A 23,901-nucleotide genomic window follows, 5' to 3' on the forward strand; every position below is an offset into this window, starting at 1 on the left:
CGAAAATTGCACCTTCGAAATATAACCACAAACGCACAAACATACAAATAAGTGCATTTTCATGCCACTACAGATGTATGCGGCGCTGATGTCAGTATGTATGACTGTTTATTGTGCTCATGAGTGATGCAAATTACAAAAGTACAAGTACAAAAGCTGTCAAAAGCATATGTACGTATGTACGCGTGTATATGTATGTATGTATGTACATCCACACAAACAAAACTACATACCGCAATACGCGCCGAGCACAAATATGAAATGTACACACGAGTATCAGCGCATATACGCACGAACAGGTGTGTGTATATAAGTATGTATGTTATGATTTCTTTCGTGTGTGTGTATGTGTGTTTGTGTCTGTGCGCGCACTTAACTACCCACTAAACCAAAGTAAAAGCGCAATGTAGCGCGTTGCGCCGTTGTGCGCCGATTCTTTGCGGCAGTTTTCAAGTCGTCACTTAAAACGCGGTGGCTCAATGTGAATTGGATTTAGTCGTTAACGAACGGCCAACAAGATCAGATCAAATTCGGAGATTCAGTTTTGGTTAACGCATACACACAACCACAAATACCGAACTAGGCATATATCAAAGCAACAATACTAACTAACAGTGTTTATATACATACAAGTGCAGGCGATCTACGCACACACATATATGTATGTGTTTATGTGCATATCTAAATAGTTAAAAAAAATTAATTTGAGCAGTTGAGATCAGTGTGTGATAATAACTAGAACAACCAAGTCACAGTAAAGCAAACAAAAAAATCAACAACAACAACAAAATACTGTTAATTTATAGAAAAAATTTGAGTTGAAAACGCGTGTGTTGAAAAACAAAGAAAAGTGTAAAAAAGTGAAAATTCGCAAAAACAACACGAAAATTTTTCCGCAAAAAGCAACAACAACAAAAACGCTATTTGTTAACAATTCGAAAGGTAATTGAATATATTTGAGCTTATAACGACTCGCGCAAAATATTTAGCGCTTTGATCGGAAAATGCATAAACTTGCGCTTACACACACAAAGCCATCTATACATACTATATACTATACTTTATATAAAGTACATTTAAGCACAAAGTAATTGGTAGAAATAGAAAAACTGCTGCAATCGCTGCAATAAAAATTCAAAGCTGCAACGCAAAACATCAGCTAATTATTGACTGCAATTAAAATTGGCATTTCAGCGCATTAATTCCGCGCCAATGCACAGCCCAGCTGCTGGCAACTCTAAGCATTGTTACCATACCCGCAGCAAGTAGTGCTTGCAGTCGCGTACTTTGTGAAGGCCTTCGAAGGTATTTCGGCACACTTGTTACTAGTGAGGTGTAAAGTTTACGATTGGAAGCGAGGCGAAGAAAGAATTTGCGGAATCTTATTGTTTTTATGTATGGCGTTAGCGAAACTTTTAAAACAGTGGATCTTTTTAAAGATTTTCTGCAGAATTTTTTCTTCGAATTTTTTTATTTTTTTGTTTTTTTTTTTTAATTTTTCTTGTAACATTTTAATTTGAATTTTTATTTGTAATTAGTTTTTTTATAATTTTTTTTTTTTTGAATATTTGAATTTTGGAGCTAGACAAAATTTTTAAAAGAAGTGAATTTTTATATACATATATACATATGTACATACATATATAGTTTTTTTTAATTTTTTGATTTTGCAATTTTAATATCTGTTTTTTTTATTTTTCTAAGAATTTTATTGTGATTTTAGTTAGAAAAAAGTTAGAAAAATTTTTAAATAGTTGATTTTTTAAATTTATTTTCATTTTTTTTTTACCTTTTAAGAATTGTATTGTTACTTTAGTTAGAAAATTTTTTAATTAATATTTCTTTAAGAATTCTATTTTAATTGTACTTTGTTAGTTAAACAAAATTTTAAAAGAAGTGGATTTTATGAATTTATTTTTATTTAAGAATTTTTTAATTCAGTTAGAAAAGTTATTTACAAAAATTTTAAAAGCAGTTAATTATTTAAATATACTAATTTTTATTTCTTTTTAATAATTTTTTCGTTTCAGTTATAAAAGCTTTTTACAAAAATTTAAATATAGTGAACCTTAAAATATATAAATTTTCTCAGTTATTTAAGAGTTTAAGAATAGTTTTGGTTAGAAAAATAATTTTAAAAATTTTAGAACAGCGGATTGCTTAAATCTACTTTTTTAAGAATGTCTTTTTTTATTTTAAAAGCAGTGGATTTTTCAAATATATGTATATATTTTTTTTGATTTTTTTTAAAGAATTTTATTTTATATTTAGTTAGAAAAGTTAGTTAAACAAAAATTGAAAACAGTCAATTTCATAAATATATACATCTGCACATACGTATATATGTACATACGTATATATTTTTTTTGATTTTTTTTAAGAATTTTATTTAAATTTTTATTTTTAATTTTAGTTATTTTTCTTAATTTTTTATGAATTATTATTTATATTTAATAGTTTATGAATAATTTTTAGCAATTTTTTTAAACACTGGAATTTTTTATTTTTGTTTTGTGACTTTTCATTTTTAGTTATAGTCAAATTTATAAATTTTGTATAAATATTTTATAAAATAAATTATTAATTTTTTTTAATTATTGGTTACTACTTTATCTTACAAAATTATTATTTATTATTAATTTATTTATAAAATTATTTTCCATTTTAGGTGTTTGATACTATTTTGTTTTAATTAATTTTTTTTTTTTGAAAATTTAAGTTAAGCTTTTTTTATTTTTTATTAATTTTTTGGTTTAGTTTTTTATTTTCATTTCTTCTTTTTTTAGAGTTTTCCTTAGTTATTCATTTATTTATTATTGGTTTCATTTTTTAATTTTTTATTAATGTTTTATTTTAGTTTTAGTTTTTTTTATTTCAAGGATTATTTTAAATTTATAGATTTTTTAAAATTTTATTTTTTTAGTTTTCTATTTAATAGATTTAACTTTTTAATTTAGCATTTATCTAATTTGATATTTTTTTCTAATGTACATTTTTTTATAAATTTTAATTATTTATTTAGTTTTTTTAATTAAATAATTTTTAAAATTTTTAATTGTACATTTTTTCCATTTTTATTCTGCCCATTTCGATTATCACACACAGCTCACAGCTTAGTTATACTGTGCAAAAACAAAAAAAAAACAATAACAACAAGTATGCCAGCATATTAAATTTGTATTAAATTTTAATGTTGTTCATTGCTGTAACTGTTAAATTTAACCGCATACAAAGCGTTGAGCACAAGTATGTATCTGTGTGTGCACGGGCCCGTCTGCAACGTGAATTGTAAGTTTTAGGTCAGAGCACGCGTGTTTATGTGCCAAATAAAGTGTAGTTTACATACATATATAAATCATAGTTGACACTAGTTGAAACTGCTGTGATTAACGGCCACAAATGTGGCGGTGGAAAGTAGTGCTAAGGGCAGAGACAGTGATCAGTTACACCGACCATAGATATTTTAAAAATTAAAAAAATGCTGGTTGTTCGAAATTTCTCCTTTCTACACAAAAAATACGCTGCTATACATTTTCATAGCATATATGTATGTAGATATGTCTTCTAATTTTTTTCAGTGAATTTAACTGTTCCGAACATCGGTTTTCATCGGTGATCCGGTTATTAAACACTACTCTCCGGGGTCAAATGACTAAAATACACATGAAATTCCTCTGACAGTCGCATTTTGGCCGAAGATGCCATTTGGCCGACTATTTCATAAATAACCCTATCCTTTAAATAAAATAAAAACGGTTTGGGATATCAATGAAATTCTTTATTCCTGTAAAAGTACATTCGATGTCATTATGTATGGAATGCGATTTCTTTTGCCTGGCCACCACGGGCACACTTACAGAAGGCCAGATTTCGACAGTTTTCAAACATAAATTGGCCGATACTGCTGCAATTTCAAGCTCGATATTGATTTTCAATGAATGGATTGTGACATTCGCTGTGTGGTTTGTGGAGCCGTCCAAGTCCATATCAATTCGGGCCAAAAATATTCGGTTATCATTGAGCGATAGCGATTCCCATTTACAGTAACGTACCGGTCTTGATCATCACAGAAGAGGAAGTGATTGGCTGCTTATTGACGAAGCCATTCAGTCAGAAATGAGCTGAAGATGATTTTCCGATCAAAATCGGGATACTTTTCAAGTTATTGCTCAGCCCAACTCACGAACATACGACGATTCTGGTGGTCAAGCGGCTTCAGTTCTTGTGTCAATATGAACTTGTAAGGTTGTAGGCCAAGATCTATTCGCGAAATTCGCCACGTAACAGAGTTGACCAACGCTTGAGAATGATGCGGTAGCGACAGCAATATTCTCGACACTACAGGCACTTCTTTGTCTCACTGGCACGAGAACATTTTGTGATGTGATTGTGGATTCAAATTTTTCCACTAGACACTGTTGAGCTGACAGGATGATTGTGACAACCATAAATTTTAATAATTTTCGTTGTTAGATCGTATATCTTTCTAAGATGTCGCAGACCTCAGTGATATGATTGCATGAAACATATTGCGAATTTATGAACAATTTCATGAATTTGGGACCACAGACCCTAATGATTTTGTTTTTTTATTTTTTGTTTTGTTGTAGAAACCTAACAATAATGCATTAGAGCAATTTTAGTGGGACAATTTTGTTATAACAACTTTTATCAAAAATTAAATTAAAAAATTCTCATATCTAGAAAGAAATAATATGTATCGTCACCTAAAATGCAAAACAACGTATCATCAAAAACATCGAAATTGAGTTTTTTATTGCTTACGATCATCATATTATATATGTAGCATCGTAAAATTTCAAGCTCCCGCACTCATGTAACCAATATATAACCATTTTATAATCAAAACTTCAATTTTGTTTCAATATGAATACTTTCTATTATATACATAGTTTTTCTTTCGCCTGTAAACTTATGAAAAGTATTTTACGTTATTTTGCATTTTAAGTGGCGATATATATCTTTGCTCCAATTTATTTATAAGTGAATAGATCAATAACATTGCCTCATTGAGCCACCGCTGCGTATACGCGACATTCCTGTTTCAATACATTTTCATTATATATAGTATTTATTTATTTATGTACATCCATATAATATATGGCTATATGTATTATAAATATATATGCGTCACGCTAGTTAGTCTAAGATTTATTAAGAATAATTGCAAATAAAGTTATCAACATATATGTATGTATGTATATATGTATATATAGTGCAAATATATAAACTCAACGCTTTTATTGCAAAGCCCATCGAACACAAAGTAAAAATATATTGCTCTTTGTTTTTCCTGGCTGCGAAGTGTGCGAATAACGACGGAAACGGAAATTGTGCGTAAATCATAAATGTAACAACAACAACAATTGCAATAAAAGCCACTGACTAAATATAGCTGTCAGATTTCGCGCTTCAAACAGCGATTTTTATCAATGTGCACATTAGTGACGCCATTAAATTAACCGCAATTCGAGATGAGCCGAGCTGATCGCCGGCATTAAGCTGCGCTCATAACATGGTTGACAACATGTAATACACATATGGTATATAATTACGAATGTGCTATACAATACCTATATACATACATATTTGCAGATGTTCTCATATCTCTCGCTCGCTTTTGTGTGGGTGGCGGTCAGTAACTCATACATACAAATACATATGTACATGCTTCGAGATATGTTTGCTCGTGCCATTTTAAAGCGCTAAATGTGACTTAATAGCACAAAATATAAACGCTTTGATTAGTAGCTGCGCGAAAAACGGGTTGTTTTGCTTAAATTCACGTTTTTACCCGTTCTTCGTTTGTAATTATGCAACAAGAAGAAAGAAGAAAAAGTGCAAACGCATGCAGAAACGATGATAAGCAAATAGACAAATACTTTCTTATATATGTATATGGAAACATACATATGTATATATGAGTATATAACACATTCTATCGACACTTTAATGTAGTTACTCGTTTATGGCTGCTATGCGCAGCTTACAACGTCCTAAACTTATAAGAACACTTCGCGTCTGTTTGTCTAAATCTTATCACTTTGTCAGAAAACGCCGTGTTATTCAAGTATTAACTTTTATCACTTTCGAAAACGCTAATCCGTTCACTTAAGTGCGGTGGTTAAGATTCACAAACGCAAAATTCTTTCAATGCTGCTGAGTAATGACTGCTGACGGTGCGGCCTTCCCCTTGACATTGCTATTTTCTTTTGTGTTTTTTTATTTTGTTTTTTTTTTTTAACTTGAAGGCACATTAAAAAACGCTAAATAAAGAAATTCCGAACATTTTATCTACAATTAAGCAAATTGTACTTTATATTCTTAAATATTATCTTTGCAAATAAACTACTTAAATAATTTATTCGTTATTCTTTTAACTGGCGAAAGTTAGGAAAGTGGGATTTGGAAAAATTTACAGTGAAAACAGTTTGAGAATATAATAGAGCAAAAGCATATCTCTAGTGCTGTCTTCGATCCGTCATTTCTCTACGCGCTATCTCTTGTCAAATATTTTACAAGTGAAAGCAACAACAAAGTTTTATTATACGGACCTTAGACAAGTTTTGCTAATGTATGTAGGTACTGGAATTATTTTTATTGTTTTTAGAAACTAATTCAATTATTATTATTTGGCGCGAAAACAGACATTCCAGTCGCAAAGAGAGAAGCGTAATATAATTGGGCAAATAACACTGAAGATCACTTGCTAATCAGAACAAAAATTAACACATGTTTCTTTGCTTGAAAATATTGAAAAAATCAGTTAACAAGCTCGCCTACTTCCAAAAATAATTTTTGGGATTATTGACGCTTATTTGGAAAAACTAAGAACATTTTATCTTCGGTTGTACCGAAGCTCAACATTCATAGAACTAATCCCGCTTGTTCAGTTTGTATGGAAGCATAATTGCCATCGATTTTCCAGGCATTTTCAGTACCAATGGTAGTGTGAAATGAACACACTAATCACCTACGAGACCTCCGGTCAGATCTCTTAGCCGAAACTACTACCAGTTGTTGGACCCCATACGCACATTACACGCACATACCATTCACACAAGAAACTAACCCTAATTCTCAGTTAAACGCCTTCGCCACCTAAACAATTCACGCGCAAACGGCCTTAACTTTTAAGCATTCCGACTAGTGGAGATCACACCGCTAACATTTAAACGTCCATCAGTCAGCTAAGCCCCATACCACCTAGATCCTTAATGTCCGAGTACATCGGGTATTCTGCCATTATATACACCCAGTCCTCTACTCCCAAACGGTCAGACAGAAGGAGATAGCTAAAACGACTCAGATCAACAATTCTGTTCTGTGTGTTCAATAGCCAATTTTTTGACAGATCACGCGTGAGTTATGTGAAGCTGTCATGTTATTTTTGTTCAGTATTGTTTGGTATTTCATCATGGAAAGACTTACGCCTGAACAACGTTTACAAATCGTTGAACTTTATTACGAAAATTCACATTCTGTAAAGAATATGTTTTGCGCGCTTCGTACAACGTATGGTCAACACAATCGGTCTACTGAGCGTTCTATACGCAACACCGTCACCCATCTTGAGACCCTGCATTCATTATTGGATAATATTCGGCTGAATATACCACGTCCACCACGCAGTGAAGAAAATATAGCAGCCATCGCTGAGAGTGTACAATATGGCAGCGCCGTCCGCGACACCTCGAGCTGGCATATGGAACGACTTGACGCACACCCAACTTGTGCAAGAACTGAAGCCAAGTGACATTGCTTCGCTTTCTGGGCTCTTGAAAAGTTCCAAGAAGATCTGACGTTTTCGAGCAAAAATTTTGTTCAGCGATGAGGCTCGATTCCGGCTCAATGGGTATGTAAACAAGCAAAATTGCCGCATTTGGGACAAAGAAACCTAAAGAGATTCAAGAGCTGCTATTTCATTCAGAACCGGTGGAATCATTTTCAATTCAAAATTAGACTCAACGGATGGACCAACATAAGTATTCCCCATTAAATTTGAAGTTTCTGTGATTTTTCTGTAAAAAAAGTAGGGAACCTCGAAATGAATCACCCTTTTTATAGTTCTTTGAGCTAGGCGGCTTAATCGAAACAGGTTATGGTCAGAATTATAATGTAAGGCGTTCAAATGGGTATACTACTAATCTAATCACTTTCCACTAAATGTTTCCGCCTTTTTAACGACTGGACTTTGGCTTGATTCACTGAATTCAACGGGGACTTAATTAAAAAAAGTATCAGAAATTATTTCTTTAAATAGCTTCATCATCATCCCACTTCTTTACCTACTTCTCTTCCTCTTCATTTCATTTGAGTGAAAATGTCGACAAGCACCAAGTGCTAAAAGCGGTTACGTCTGGAATGCGCCACTATGACATAGTCTCAAATATCTACATCAGATCTTTATAAATAGTATTTATAATATTCACAGTATTTATTCATATTCACAGTTCAAATATTTTATGCTATTTATAATTATAGAAAGGTAAAAAAACGTAGTAAAAATGTATATAAGCTCAGCGTAATCCACTTTAAACTACATACATATACCTTCACCCTAATGTATGTTTAATGATTCGAATCGTTCTTAACACCACACTTCCTTCTCTTCTTCTTTGTTTCCCAAATAGCTGGCTATTAATTATCGTTAAACTGGTAATATTTAAACATTTTTCTAACACATACATACATATGGTCTATATTGCTTTTCAATGCCATAATCACTAATTCGATTCTCCTTTGACCCAATTCATTAGCTTAAACCAATGTTACTTAATTGCTTGGCTTGAACAGGTTTTCAAACGCTTTTTCATTAGGTTTTCAGCTTGTTGCATTCACTTCCGTGTACAACACGCACGCGCTCACGTCATTACATATGGAAATGTGGGCATAAGAAATATATATATTCAATTACATACATACAAATGTACGCATATAATAAGGCTCTGACAATGAATTTTGTATTTTTATTTCTAGTTTAATTGTTCGATTGTAAAATTTAATTACTTTTTTGTGTTCTTACATATGGTTGCTTCTATTTTACTTAGTGTATTTTTAGTGGGCCTTTGTTTCTTCTTCCTATATAGTATTCACAAATTATTTTATTATAGTCCAACATTTAAATTAATTTTACAAGAAATTTCATGTGTTCTCAAATAAATACCACTGATATGATTTCGACAGAAAAGAAAATTACTCATAAACTTAGAGCTCATAAATTTCTTTGACACACTCGTTGATTAGTTCAGATTGTATCTAAAATTAAAAAACAGTTAATAAGTCTTAGTCGTAAGGGAACCGCATTTCAAATACAATTTCTTTTGAATAACACTGTCCCCGATGCGCTTATGGATGACTTGTCAATCTAATTAATTATAATTGAAAAAATATCATGACTAAGCGAAAACTTCTTTTATATGTTTTCATGAGCAAAAAATAATAAGAGATTGTTCATAATTCCATAATTTTTTAAATTCTTAATTTGTTCTTCAACCTCCATGTCGTCCCCCTCAAAGTAATATCCATTGGCCGCAGTACATACACTTATGCCAACGTTTTTGCCAATCCGCGACACAGTTGTTAAAGTTAATTTCCGGAGTAATCTTCAAAGCGTATTCACTCACGTTTAGTGTCTTCAATTGACTCAAAACGGTTTTCCCGAAGCAGTCGTTTGAGTTTGCTGAATAGACACCGAGCTAAATCAAGCGAATACGGTAAATAAGGCATGAATTTGGTATAAAATTCTGCGAACAACTCACGAAGAATCAATGCCATACGCGACAGCGCATTATCGTGGCCAAGAGTTGTTCAACCATAATTCCAGCATCTTTGTACGATTAGCTTCGCGCTACATAGCCTTGATTTTTGATCTGGTTTGACGTGGTTTTTTCGGCTTCGGCTCACCTCTGCCAAGATATTCGGCCGATTGGTCGTCTGTTTCCGGGCCGTGAGCATAGATCCAAGACTCATCGCCATTAATAATACATGTCATGACATCCTAATAGTCGAAAAACATTTTTTCAGCGATGTTAAGTTGACGCTGTTTTTCGCGAAAAAATTGATTTTGGAACAAATCGTGCTTTCACTTTTCTTAGTATAGGCCCAAATGATCTTTCAAAATTGTTTTCAGTGCTTTTTTTGATATTCGGGTAAGGTCTCTGACTGTTAATCGTCGCTCCCAGTAGTACTTTACAAAATTAGTTGAACAAAAACAGAAATATTCTAGAACCAAACCCTTTTCTGTCAAAGTCAAGGCATGTAGAGATAATTCGAAACATGTTGTCAGGAGATAGAGCCCATAACATACAAGTTATATAAGATTTTATATGATCCTATGTCTAACGAGTTATCAAAAAATTTTTTATATCATTTTCTATTAAATAGTTGAAAATAATTTATGTGAAATTATTGTTTTTTTTTTTCAATTTTCGTTTAAGTATTACTCAACAATGAGTCTGGCTTTGAGGGAATAAACAAATATTAATTAGTTCATACAATAGGTATGTCTAACAACTTCCCTGTTTTAATGGATATTTTATTAATTATTGTGAATATATTAAACCGGTTGCGATCATTCTCAGAACGTGAGCTTCAATTTACCAATTAATTGACGCTTTCGCTTTCTTTTATAATCGTGATATAAACTTTAATGCTGGCGGATTGATCAACGCATATTTATTTTACTTGTATAAAAATTGTTAGAGATGAAACGCAACTTGTTTGCAGCTGAGAGTAAAATTGATATTTATAACACCTCTACATACTCGATGATCATAAAATAATCACCAGACCAAAACGATATGAACCTTATTGTACTACCGGACTAACTTAACCTAACCTTTTAATTACTTCCGAACATTGAATACACGAGAGTCTTAAAACCTTACCTAATTAAAGCAATAATTTACCACTATTTATTATATTATGCCAGTTTATGTGGTTTGTTCGAGCTGCTCGTTCGATTCGATCCTCTTTGGTGCTTGGAAAATCAACATCATCGTATCCATTTTTAACTTGTTACGGTTTAAGACAAAATAGTCTGACAATTGATTTGAGTAAACCTGATTAATCCAAATACGAAAAGGTATAAGTATAAAAGTTTGGTGTTTGCTTATAAAAGGGTGATCCATTTCGTGGTTAGAGAAAAAACACAGAAAATTAAAATTAATGGGGAACATTCTTTGGCATTTATTTTTTGAAATTATCACTTTCAAATGATAACCGCTTTTACGTCCCAGATGGTGCACTGGTTGAGTCTAATTTGCGATGCCTCGTTCGAGTATTTCGGCTGGTAACTGGCGAATTACATGCGTATTGTATTGCTCTAAGGCTGGAATCGAAGTGAGATTGGAAAAAGTCTAATGGTGTGATATCACATATCTTGGCAACCAATCGGCCGGGCCAAAACGTGACATTATCTGCTCACCAAATGTCGCGGTTGCAACATGACGGCGCCACTTCCCACACAACGCATCAGTCAATGGGATCACTAGCTTATACTTTAGGCATCAAATAGTCGGTTATCTTGGCCGAAAACGCCCGCCATTGAGGGTTACGTTCTCACCGGCATCATTTTTGAAAAAAATGGACCGACGATTCCGCTGGCCCATAAACCACTCCAAACCTTTGTTTTTTCGAAATGAAGTGGCAGCTCTTGAATCTCTTCCCTTTGCTCTTCGTCCCAAATGCTGAAATTTTGCTTGTTTACATACCCATTGAGACAGAAAGCGATGAGGCCGTTGAACAAAATTTGGCTCGAAAACGTTGGATCTTCTAGAAACTTTTCAAGAGCCCATAGAATGAAGCGTTTTTGCTGGGAAGGTCGAGCGGATTTTGTTCACCTACAAGCTATATTTTGTACGCTTTCAATTTATGATTTCGACGTAAAATGCATCAAGGTGTTCCACACGTCAGTCTGAGTTTCTGAAAACGGCGCCGAATCGACTCCCCATGGTTTTCGTGTACATTTTCAGCGACGGCTGCTATATTTTCCTCACTGCGTTCTGGACGTGGTCTATTCGGTTGAATATTATCCAATAATGAATGCTGGGTCTCAAGCTAAGTGATGGTGTTTCGAGTAATATGCTCAGTAGGTTAACCATAAGTTGAGCGGAGCGCATGGAACACATTTTTTACAGAACGTGAATTTTCGTAATAAAACTGAAGCATTTGTAAACATCGTTCTGGCGTAAGGCTTTTCTTGATGAAATGCTAAACAGTACTAAACAAAAATAACATACCAGCGTGACACGACTCACACGTGATCTGTCAAAATAAGGCTATTGAAAAAAATACCCCTATTTGAATCACCCGTTATAAACATTCAATGGAATGCAAAAATGTGTGAATAATTCATATTACTAAATCTTATTATTAATATGCTATTAAAAATAAATGTTCTAGTACATCTAAAAACACACTTTATTATTATTATAAGTTTTTATGTCAATGTTTTTACTAGAAATTTGCAACAACTAATTTCAGTTTCAGTTTTTAATATTGACTAAAATACTGATTGCGCAAAAGGGTGACATTTTACAAAAACATTTGAGTCAACTTTTTGTTCCAGCAAAAGATGAATATTTTAGTGGTTATACAAACTAAACACATACATATGCATATATGTACATATGCAAACAGAAAAACGTAAAGTGTCAACAGCGGAAAAGTTTATAAGTTTACACGTAAATATTTTTCGCAATACGGAAATTAGCTAATAACGGAAAATTCAGAGGGCGTTTAAATTGAATGAGTAGGCCATAATGTTCGGTGCGAACATAATTTACACCTATTTACCTTATTTACATAATAAACAAAGCAATAAATGCGGCTAGTAAATATTCACATGTTTCTGAGTATTTAATTTATTCATTCGTACTACACTAAGTAATACCACACTAGGTGATAGAGCAATAAACGTGAATGACCCAGTCTACAAAAACTACAAAAAAAATGTGTAAGACGCAAATTAATTCGATAAAAAATAATATAAACAAACTATCAACGACTATTTAAACAGGTGATAAATAGTATTCATATATGTCTGTTTGTATGTATGACTGTATTTATGTATGTACATATGTATGTAACATATTAGAGTTATCAGCCAAGTGAAGCTTGACTCACTGAATTCCAACGAAAGTGTTGTCAAAAAAATCGAAAAGTCAAACAAAAAAAGTAAACAACCAAAAAAAGCAACAAAAAATTCGCAAAAAACATCAAACAACAACAACAACTTGAACTTATAGCAAAGCCGACAACATAACTCGCCAAACTAATGGTCACTTTGGCAATGAATTTGGTATTTACATACATACAAACATACAAGCATAAGCACGCTTGCGCATAAACTAAATGCTAGACTATTTTGACAAGATTAATGCCAACAAATGTATGCAAAAATTTAACCGGTTTTCACCGGTTTGTTTTTATTCTCTGTTTCTTACTTTGTATGTCTTTTTTTTGGCGCGACGAATGTTTATATAATATTTTCTAAGCACATGCACATATGGTCATACGTACGTATATTTGTAGATCCGCCTCAACTAGTCACAACCAACACCGCAATTAAAATTTTAATTTATACGAAATTAGCTACTTTGTGTCAAAATAGTTTGGAAAATCATTTATCAAAGTGCTAAGTGCGATCACCCTGATGTGTCTTCGCTAATCTACCGTGCAATTTAATGCAGTGATAACCTCAAACTTTGGGATGGCCAAGATATTTCGAATTTGTTGTTGCTTTCAGGGCCGTAACTAAATATTTAATTGTAGAAATACTAACATGGCATATTAGATACACCATTCGAGTAGGAATAATCTTCAATATTTGTACCTACAAGCCTGTCATGGATCTATATGGATCCACTTCATCGATCTTTGCGTACTCTGTTCCATTTCGACGCTCCCTACTTTTTTAAAGAAAAAACACACAAGCTTCAAATTTCATGAGGAATGTTTATTATCATTCGAAAGAAGATTATTTGAGAATTATTTTTTGAAGATTATCTCTTTTAAATATTGGCCGCAGTTGCGTCTCAGAAGATGCATCCGTTGAGTCCAATTTTCGATGCCTCGTTCAAGCATTTTGACTCTATTTCGACTCTTAACAGGCAAAAAACACGCGTGATATTTTACTCGAAGCCCTGAGTCTCCATAGGAAGAAGTCTTACAGTGTGATATCACACGGTGGCCAATCAACCAAAGTAAAATTATCTGCTCATCGAAGTGTTCTCTCAATAAATCCAATGATTGATGCGATGTGTACGAAGTGACGCCGTCTCGTTGAAACCAAATGTCGGCTATATCACGAGGGTCACTTTCAGGCATCAAATAGTCGGCTATCATGGCACGACAGCGATCGCCATTGAGGGTTTCGTTCTCAGCCTCATTATTTTATAAGAAAGAAAGATCGCTGATTCCACCGGCCCATCATCTGCTGGATGAAATAGCAGCTGTGGAATCTCTCCAAGCTAATATTCGTCCGATATGTGGCAATTTTTTTTGTTTACATACTCATTGAGCTGAACAATTTTTGACTCGAGATCATCAGATCTTCTTGGAACTTTTCAAGAGCTCATAGAGCAAAGTGATGTCGCTTGGGAAGGTCGGGCGGTTTCAGTTCTTGCACAAGCTATATTTTTACGCTTTCATTTTAAAATCTCGACGTATAGCAAACTGCGTCTAGTCGTTTCATGCGTCAGTCCAAGTTGCCGCGAACGGAGCCCAACGACTCACCACGGTCTTCGAGTACACTCTCAGCTACAGATGCTATAGTTTTGTCAATGCGTGCTGGACGTAGTGTTTTCGGTCGAATATTATCCAATAATGAATGCTATGTCTCAAGATGGGTAATGGTTGTTGCAAATAGTACGCTCAGTGAGCCGATTATGTTGGCCATAAGTTGATCGGAGCGCGCGAAAGGCATTCCTTACAGAACGTGAATTTTAGCAATAAAGTTGAAAGGTTTATAAACGTTGTTCAGGCGTATGTCTTTCTATGATGAAATCCTAAGCAAAGCTGAACAAAAATAACAAGACGCTTGTCACTACTCACGCGTCATCTGTCAAAAAAATGCTATTGAGAAAGGTACCGTCATTTGGATCACCCGTTATAATCTTTAAACTCAGTTAACGGATGTCATTTGTGCTTCAAAATGAATTCAGAAACCGTAATCAAGTAGCACAGAAAGCAACCTAACCTTGAAAAAAAAAATAAAATTTCAAAACCTTCTCAATGTTGTATATTGCAGTATATCTTTTTCCACTATGACTCGATTCAAGTGCACTATGACACCAGATAAGACTAAAATCAGCTTATAAATCGTACCATGACTCTAAAACCGCAAAAAACGCTACTGTCGCTGCAATAAATATTTGTTTGGGTATAAAAGTAATCATAGTTGACATTTATCGCCGCTACAACTGCCGTGCGCTTGAGCGTAAATACCAAAGTAATTACACATGCATGCGAGCATGTAACTCTGCTAGCTAATAGGCGGGTTCAAAAAACTAGTAAGCCGCTTTAGAGCGCCGCTTTTTCATTCATGAAATATGAGTTATTATAACTGAGCACAGATTTGCGGCCTTTGTACTTGTGTGTTTTGATCGGATTCAATTAATTCGAATTGATTAGACATCAACGAAGGTTGGCCAAGAACATTGAACTCTCTGTTGGCTGTGGGCTTGCCGCAAAGATTGTTTATTCGAGTGGATATTTAATGTATGAGTACATAAACTATTTGCAATATTCAAAGAGTTTATCTAACACACACATTAAAATAACTTTTTCGAAAAAAATTAATAATAATATGCAATTGCTAGTGGGTAGTAGATTTCAGACAATGTATTTAATAGAAACTTAATGCGACGCTAAAAACAGGCGTTGCAATCCAACAACGTGATTTTTGTGGTTTTTGGCGAATAAAATATTAGAATAAATAAAGCGATAAGACAATATATTTATTAAATTGGTTATATTGGAATATATATATATACATATTGGAAAGAGGAACTTCTGGACAAAAAATACAGATAAATAGATTTCCTTTTGGTAATATTCATAATCATCTTCGTATACAACTTGGAAACAAAAAAAACTGTATCTAGCGCCCGAAGGCTATAAAAGCTGACGAACGATGATGGGAACGGTTCAATGCTCCGCTGACTTCATGCGTTCAGCTACTACTTTTGCGCTGTCACAAGATCCTTTTGGTCCAAAGTGGATCGCAAGAAATTTTGCTGTCAGTTAGGAAGTATTTTCTTAGTTGTATGGGTTCTAATTACTCATTACGCTATCAGAGTTCACCAGGTTCCTGTTAATTAGCTTAGTATTTGATCGGACATTATTTCATCGGACGATTATTTATGCCAAATTTCGTTAAGGCGCCTGTGCCATAAAAAAGTTTTTCATACAAGAAACTCATTTCATTTTTTAACTTAAGATCGTTTTTCATGTGTTAAAATATGAATATGAGAAAGACATATTTTCGACTATAAGCAAAAATAGCTTTACTTTGAGATCAATAACTTAAAACCGATTGGAAGAAATGTCACGAAACTGAGACATTATTTTAGATAAGGTTGATAATGTAAGTCAAGGATAGCTTATGCAATATTTAATATCTCAGATAGAGGTTAAGAAGATATTGATGAGAAATTGAGGTATCGAGAAAAACTAATAAGGAGATGGTGTACATTCGTGATTGGAAAAAACCGTTTTTTCATATTTCCAATGTAGACATAACTAGTAAGATTACCTGTAAAAGATTTATTCGAAAACATGTTGTTTTATGATAATTTTTTTTTTTCTTTTCAAGGTACTCAAGCTGAATTTCATAACTAAGATATCAACTACGTCGCACAGAGAGTGGTGCATTCAAGAACGTGTCAATGGCTTAGTTTTGAATTTCTGTATTTATTCAATTTATTCTTGAAAAGTACGTGAATAGTTATCGTGAATGGTTATTGATTAATTGATTGAAAAATGTTGTTAAATAAAAAAGTAATTAACGTTTTTTTTTGTTTTTTAATTATTCCCATGTTTTTTTACATAAATTTTGCCACAACATTGTCAATAAATTAAATATAAAAAATATAGGAACGTTAGCCAGGCGTTCTGTAAACATTAAAAAAAATTAAGCAAGTCGGTTGAGTAGTTCGACCGGAATCATGCCCGGCAATTTAAAAAAGTGTATTTTGAGAAAAACGTGTTTAAAGTTTAATTATACACTCTAAGCGCTCCGAGCGTCAAGCGGTATTATTATTTTTGGGCCTTTTTCGAAACCTTCCAATGGTAAAGTGGGTTTCTACAATTCTAAGGGTAGAAGAGAACAGAAACTGCAAAAAAAAAAATAAATTTGTAAACCGATTACTCTACTCGCCCCTAAGTGGCCTATTATAGTAACACATATTTTTTGGCAAAATTCGTTTTTTTTTATTCAACATAGCTCCCTTCAAACGTGATACACTGTTTATAGTGACCCTTCAACTTTGATTTATGATTTGTCTTTCCCTACAAAATAGGCCTCATTTCCGGCGATCACCTGAGCATTCTTTTCAAATCTAAAACAGGAAAAAGTCGTTGGGAGCCAGATATAGAAAAACGGTAGATGCAGAAGCAATTCGGAGCCCAATTAATGGATTTGATCATCGTTTTCAATGACTTGTAACACGATGCATGTCTTGTCTTTGTGAAACAGCGCTTCCTTTTTTTTATGCGACCGTTTTTCGGCGATTTCATACTTAAAAAGGTCCAATAAAGCTAAGTTATAGTCGCTGTTGATGGCCCTTCCTTTTTCAAAGTGATCAATGAAAATAATTCCATGCCCAACCCCCATCGACGTTTGTGTTTCCACGGTTTGGAGCTGACTCTGGATGCTTTCTCATACCCAAGTATTCGTGAATGATAAGATGTGCACGTTCAGTTGATATCTTTAGAGTGTCTGCTATTTCGAACATACCAAAAGTTGGTTCACTCAAAATGATATAACTCACCAACTAATGTTCCGTCAGCTGTCAAATATATACACGCCCCTTTTGAAGATTAGGACTAACGAAAAGTCATATGGATTTAATTCTAGTGGCGCCATGTAGGTTTTACGCCGATGACTTCTTGATTTAGCTGTAATATACATCATAGCTGTTTTTATAGCATATACGTACGTAGTTATAGGTATATGTATGTTAGCATATATACAATTTCAACGAATTGAATATTTGCATTCCTTGCGCTTATGCCACACAACAACTGTTTGATCGATTTTCGAACTTATTGCCAATTTCCTTACGTTGATTAAGTTATTTCTCAAACATACATACATATGATAGATGTATGTATCTACAAATATCTTTTATAAAGCAGCTGCAGCAACAACAACTAAATTCAAAACAGTGGAAATTTTTAGAAAAATCCTATTCCTCAACATATCGGCAAAGCAATGTCTTGCAACTTGCACATTGCATTCCACTCTTAGCCAAGCACAAAATTTCCATTTTCATCAGTTCTTTTTGCTTTCGAAATAAATAAGCGACAAAGTCACGAAAATTTATTTCCATTGATTGGCGATGATAGATCACTTGGCGAACGCAAGCACGTTTCACAATTTTCGAGTCGAAGCAATGCATTAAAGGTGCAACAAATGTCATTAAATATGTACTACACGTACGTATGTATGTTTGCCTGCAAAGCTATATGGACGCTAAACAATTTCTGGCACTCGCTATTAGTCAAAAAAGAAACTGCTTTGGAGTTGAAGACCAAGTGATGTCGTGCTTTGGAACATTTTTTGGAACAAAGCAAATATTTCTAGTTTGATGTTTATATACATACATATGTACATACATACATATTTACCTAAAACATACATATACATATGTATATACCTATGTAAATGCATAATAGAGCCAAATGCCATTCCTTGCAAAATTTTTGCATGCCTCACAAACCGCGTCTGCACATACACACATGCACACCCACCCACACGCATGCATTTGTAGATAGATACTTTCTTATTTGAGGCAAATTATTGAACTTGACATTATTGTTGGCATTTATAAAAATACATGCTGGCATGCAAGACTACCCGAGTGCTATGCGAATGCACTATTTTTAACACAACAAGTAGCTTTACACATGCATAACGGTATACTATATATATATGTATATAAAACTCATGCCTTCTTAGGCATGCATAGACCTAACTGCATATACTACATCCGTACTTGTATGTATGTATGTATGTATGTATGTAAGTGCACAGATTTTGATCAGTGCTTCCTGTCTGCGACTAGCCATCGACGTCATCATGTCGAAATGTTTGTCTGATTGAATTTGAAATTAAATTTTATTATTTGTATTTCTAAATGCATTTTTGCAATATTACAAGCAGATGCCTATACTTGTGTGCATGCGTGCCAAGAATTAAGCAATCCTGCGTCTGTTGCCAGCTGATTAGTCGATTTGACCAAATTTATAATAATTTTAGTCACATTAGGTTGGTAATTAAAATTATTAGCAATATTAGGGTGTTAATTAAATAAACCAAATTAATCATTTTTGCAATTTTACTTTCTAAAACGGCAATGCTATGTTCAAGGATGTCACACAACAATTGTGGTATGAGAGAATTTCACCATACTTTGCACTTTTTGAAAAATCGTCCGCCAAAATACAATCTTTACTTTTTTTCTTCGTCCAATACCTAGTTTATGGTCTTAATTAAAACACATATGGTTTCTCCTGTTAGAAATTCTGCTGTCGACGTGGATGCACCTTTTTTACAAAGGCCAGCCGGAAATGATGTCGGAGTGACTGAGTTTTAAAAATTTTCACAAAATCTTTGCAATATGTCATTTTCCAAATTGGCTACAATTGTAACTCGAAAACAAGTAAGGAAGAGCTATGTTCGGGTGTCACCGAACATTTTATACTCTCGCATGATAAAGTGATAATCGACATTTCATTATTCGTCATTTACCTATCATCATTTGTTCCTAATGTATATATTATACAGAGAAGGCATCAGATGGAATTCAAAATAGCGTTATATTGGAAGAAGGCGTGGTTGTGAACCGATTTCGTACATGTCATCAGGGTGTTGGGAAAATATTATATACCGAATTTCATTGAAATCGGTCGAGTAGTTCCTGAGATATGGTTTTTGGTCCATAAGTGGGCGACGCCACGCCCATTTTCAATTTTTTTTAGTGATATGGAAATGCCTAAAGGAAACGACTCTATAGGGTTTGGTTGACATGGCTATAGTAGTTTCCGAGATATGTACAAAAAACTTAGTAGGGGGCGGGGCCACGCCCACTTTTCCAAAAAAAATTCCATCTTCGAACTTAACCTTCTTATGGAGCCAAGAAATACGTGTACCAAGTTTCATTATGATATCTCAATTTTTACTCAAGTTACAGCTTGCGCCTCTTTTAGTTTTAGGACTTACAAACAACCGTTATGTGAAGAAAACTATAATACTCTCCTTAGCAACTTTGCTGTCGCAGATGGGCGTAACTGGACCACTGCCACGGCCACAAAATGAACCTAATCAAAAACGGCACTGTAATGTGGCATAGGAAATCGCAGTTGCAAGAGGTATTCGTGGCAAAAATGTGAGCATGACTCCACTCTCTATTTGGCTTAATATATATATCTCCTAAACCACTTCAACTACATCAACCAAATTCGCTCAAGAGAAATGCCTTTAGCACCCCTATCGACATTGTAAAAATAGATGAAACCGAAACCGATAAACCCGTTCACTAGTCCCATAAATCCATTACTAAATATAGTATAGACATAAAATTTTGCACCCAAGATGGTATGAGAGTACTTTGTGGCAGCCGAGGTTTAAAATTGATGACGGGCGTAGCACCGCTAACCTTTAGGTGAAATTACATATCTCGGTACCCGCCCGACCGATTTCGAGTAAATTTAGTCCCTGGAATTCTTTTCACAATCGGACTACAACCAAGCCTACTTTCCATATAGCACAATTTTAAATCCCTTAAAGTATGCCAACTTATGACCAAAAATAGCCCAAATCCCCAAAAAAAATGTTCAAGCTCCTAAGTACCGAATATGTGGCTCCAGTATCTACAGTAGATTTTTGGCAAGAATATCGGTCAATGTATGGGATGTGCAATTGAAATTCAGAGATAATGTTTTCCTGATAATAATTTCTCCTTGTATTAAAATTGTTTTGAATCGTGTCAATACTGACACCCCTATACTTAATATCAAGATTTTCGAACTTCCGAGTTACTTTGTAACACATATATCGGCAGAGAAATCGTATTTTACTCATAGCTGAGTATTGTGCCTAAAATGAGTGAAATTGAGAGAAAACTGAACCTCACCCCCATATAACTAATATCAGGATTTTCGAACATGCAACTGACTTTACTTCATGTTATTGATGAGTGTATGTGAGGTACTTTATGAAAACATTTTTTTAGTGATATTATAAAATAGATAAAATCTGGTCGATACTACCCCCAACTCCCACAAACAGCATATGTATGGGATAATTATTTTAATTTTTCTAACAAATCTTATTTCGAATGTGTCGGTCTATACTTAAGAATAGATATTTTTGACTATATATTTTTTCAAGTGTCTTCATTCCTTAATATCAGTTATTAAATGTAAAATATTGTCCGACAGTTAATTTGAACATATTTGTAGTCTTAACTCGGTCTCCGAATCAGTCAGCAAACAAACTTAAATCTCAATGCAAAGATAATATTCAAAAAATCAATATTTGAAGTCATCTTAGTATAAAAGCCATTACCACAGTTATGTCTATATGACCGAGACCGGTTCAGTCATTTGAATTTGTTTTTTTCTGATTTGTTGTAAAAACAAGTTATATGGCAGGCTTGAGATTATTAGCAAGATCAAAGGTAAAGGTACTTCAAGGTATTTCGAAACAGTCGACCAGAGGTCTATCAAAAACCCCGATTAAATGATGGTAAACATACCAGAGGCATTTATTTGATTACATACAAATATTAGGCATGCCGCCGAGTTGACTTTATTTGGCCAGATAAATCATGCCTTGAATAACAAACATGTTTATTTGAGATCTTTACCAAATTTAGCATAGATCCAGATAGTCCAAGGCAAGGGTGCATTCTCCGAACAAATTGTTTAGATCGGACCTTGACTGAAAAGCTTTTATTTGACGAGATATCTTCATTAAATTCGGGACGGATTATTTTCTCGAAGACAATAAATATTAACTCCGAAAAAATTTTTCTTTATCGAATGTTTATAACATATGGCTGCCATACAAATTGGCCAATCAAAATCAAGATGTTGAAAGGGAAGTTTTTTTTGGTTTTTTTTATTTTTGAAGGTAATACCGTATTGCACTATTGATGCAACTGAAACGTTAACGTTTTAGCTTGTTTATTTATCTATTGTTATAAGACAGATTTTTGATCGAAAATCTTCTTTCTGTTATATACATGTACATATCTGTTGGGATGGGCTTTATACATGTACATACATATAATTAATAATCAGCAGATTTCCATTTGAAATAATGAAAAAAATAAACCTCAAAAATAATTAAGGAACCCGCCATCATTAAAAACTTTAAACTATTTGAATTGAGCTAAGATATTAATTTTTACATATGTAAATAGGTGTATAATTATTATCATTATCTTTTGATGTATTTTATGGCGTTTCTCCAACAATGAAAAAGTATTTTAATATTTTCCACTTTTAAAAATAAATTAATTCATATTTTCATACACTTTAGTATGGACTTTGTATCTGACGCCAGTTGCACACATACATAAGCGTCTACATATATACTTTTGCACATATGTACACACAAAATGGTTAAATGTTACTCATACCCAGCGTCGGACTTCGCTTTTATACTTGAGCGATCACTAAATTTCTTCATTCATTCTTCATTACATTTGTACATGCATCTACATATATACATATATATTTATAAAATACATATGTAAAAACACTCGTGCGAATTCGCAGATTTAATATAAGTATGTTCAGTTTAATTGCGATTATTTACATAAATATAAACACTAACAAATACAAACACAAAGAATACACGTCTCTTCAATGCTCTTCAACGCCACGCGTGTGTGACTATTTCATTTTTATACTCCCGCAACATATTGATCAGAGTATAGCAGTATAAATCGTATTAGATATAGAGTTATGTAAAGTATATTAGAAGAATCAGGATGTTCTTGGCTCTCAAAAGAGGTGGTTATTGAAGATGGGCGAAATCACATCATTGCCATGCTCACAAAATGCGATCAATAGAAAAACCAAATAAAGACACAAACATTAAATTGGGTATAAATAATTCCAGTAGAGGGTCATTTGTACTTCACAATATTTTTAAAGTGATGATGGATGATCCTGACCCTAAAAAGTTATATGTAAATTTCTTAATCTCATACCTCAACTACTGGACAAATATTAACCACATACTAGGTAGATAGGTAGAGTGACTATTAGAGACGTACCTGGGTATTTAGGAGGTCCATAGTAATACCACTGGCACCAAAATCCCGTCATTGTATCTGAGCCGCCGCCCCGTGTTCCTGATGAAATTCATTAAAAACAGTTTTATCTGTGGAACCTTCATCGAGAAATCCTCGACCGATAAGGGCGATTATTTTCCTATACCAAGCCAAGTAGGAGTACTCTTTTCAATAGCCATTTTATGACAGATCACGCATGAGTGCTGTCAAGCTGTCCATTCGAGTCCATTAGGCGTCGTTCGCAGCAACTCGGACTGACGTATGGAATGACTTAGTGCATTTTACGTCGAGATCTTGAATTGAAATTTTGTATGCTTTCAATTTCGAATTGACTCGAATGGACAGC

General features: G+C 33.7%; 1 protein-coding gene across 1 annotated transcript in view; it reads left to right on the forward strand.

The window, feature by feature from the left end:
• The first annotated feature begins 481 nt into the window (after nucleotides 1-481).
• Nucleotides 482-23,901, forward strand: part of LOC105229065 (proton-coupled amino acid transporter-like protein CG1139) — a 28,637-nt gene continuing 5,217 nt past the window's right edge. The window contains exon 1 of the mRNA XM_049457024.1: nucleotides 482-942. The gene's annotated coding sequence lies outside the window, so the exon portion shown is untranslated. The remainder of the gene's footprint in view (nucleotides 943-23,901) is intronic.

This window comes from Bactrocera dorsalis, chromosome 5 (assembly GCF_023373825.1).
Source record: "Bactrocera dorsalis isolate Fly_Bdor chromosome 5, ASM2337382v1, whole genome shotgun sequence".
Classification (NCBI taxonomy): domain Eukaryota; kingdom Metazoa; phylum Arthropoda; class Insecta; order Diptera; family Tephritidae; genus Bactrocera; species Bactrocera dorsalis.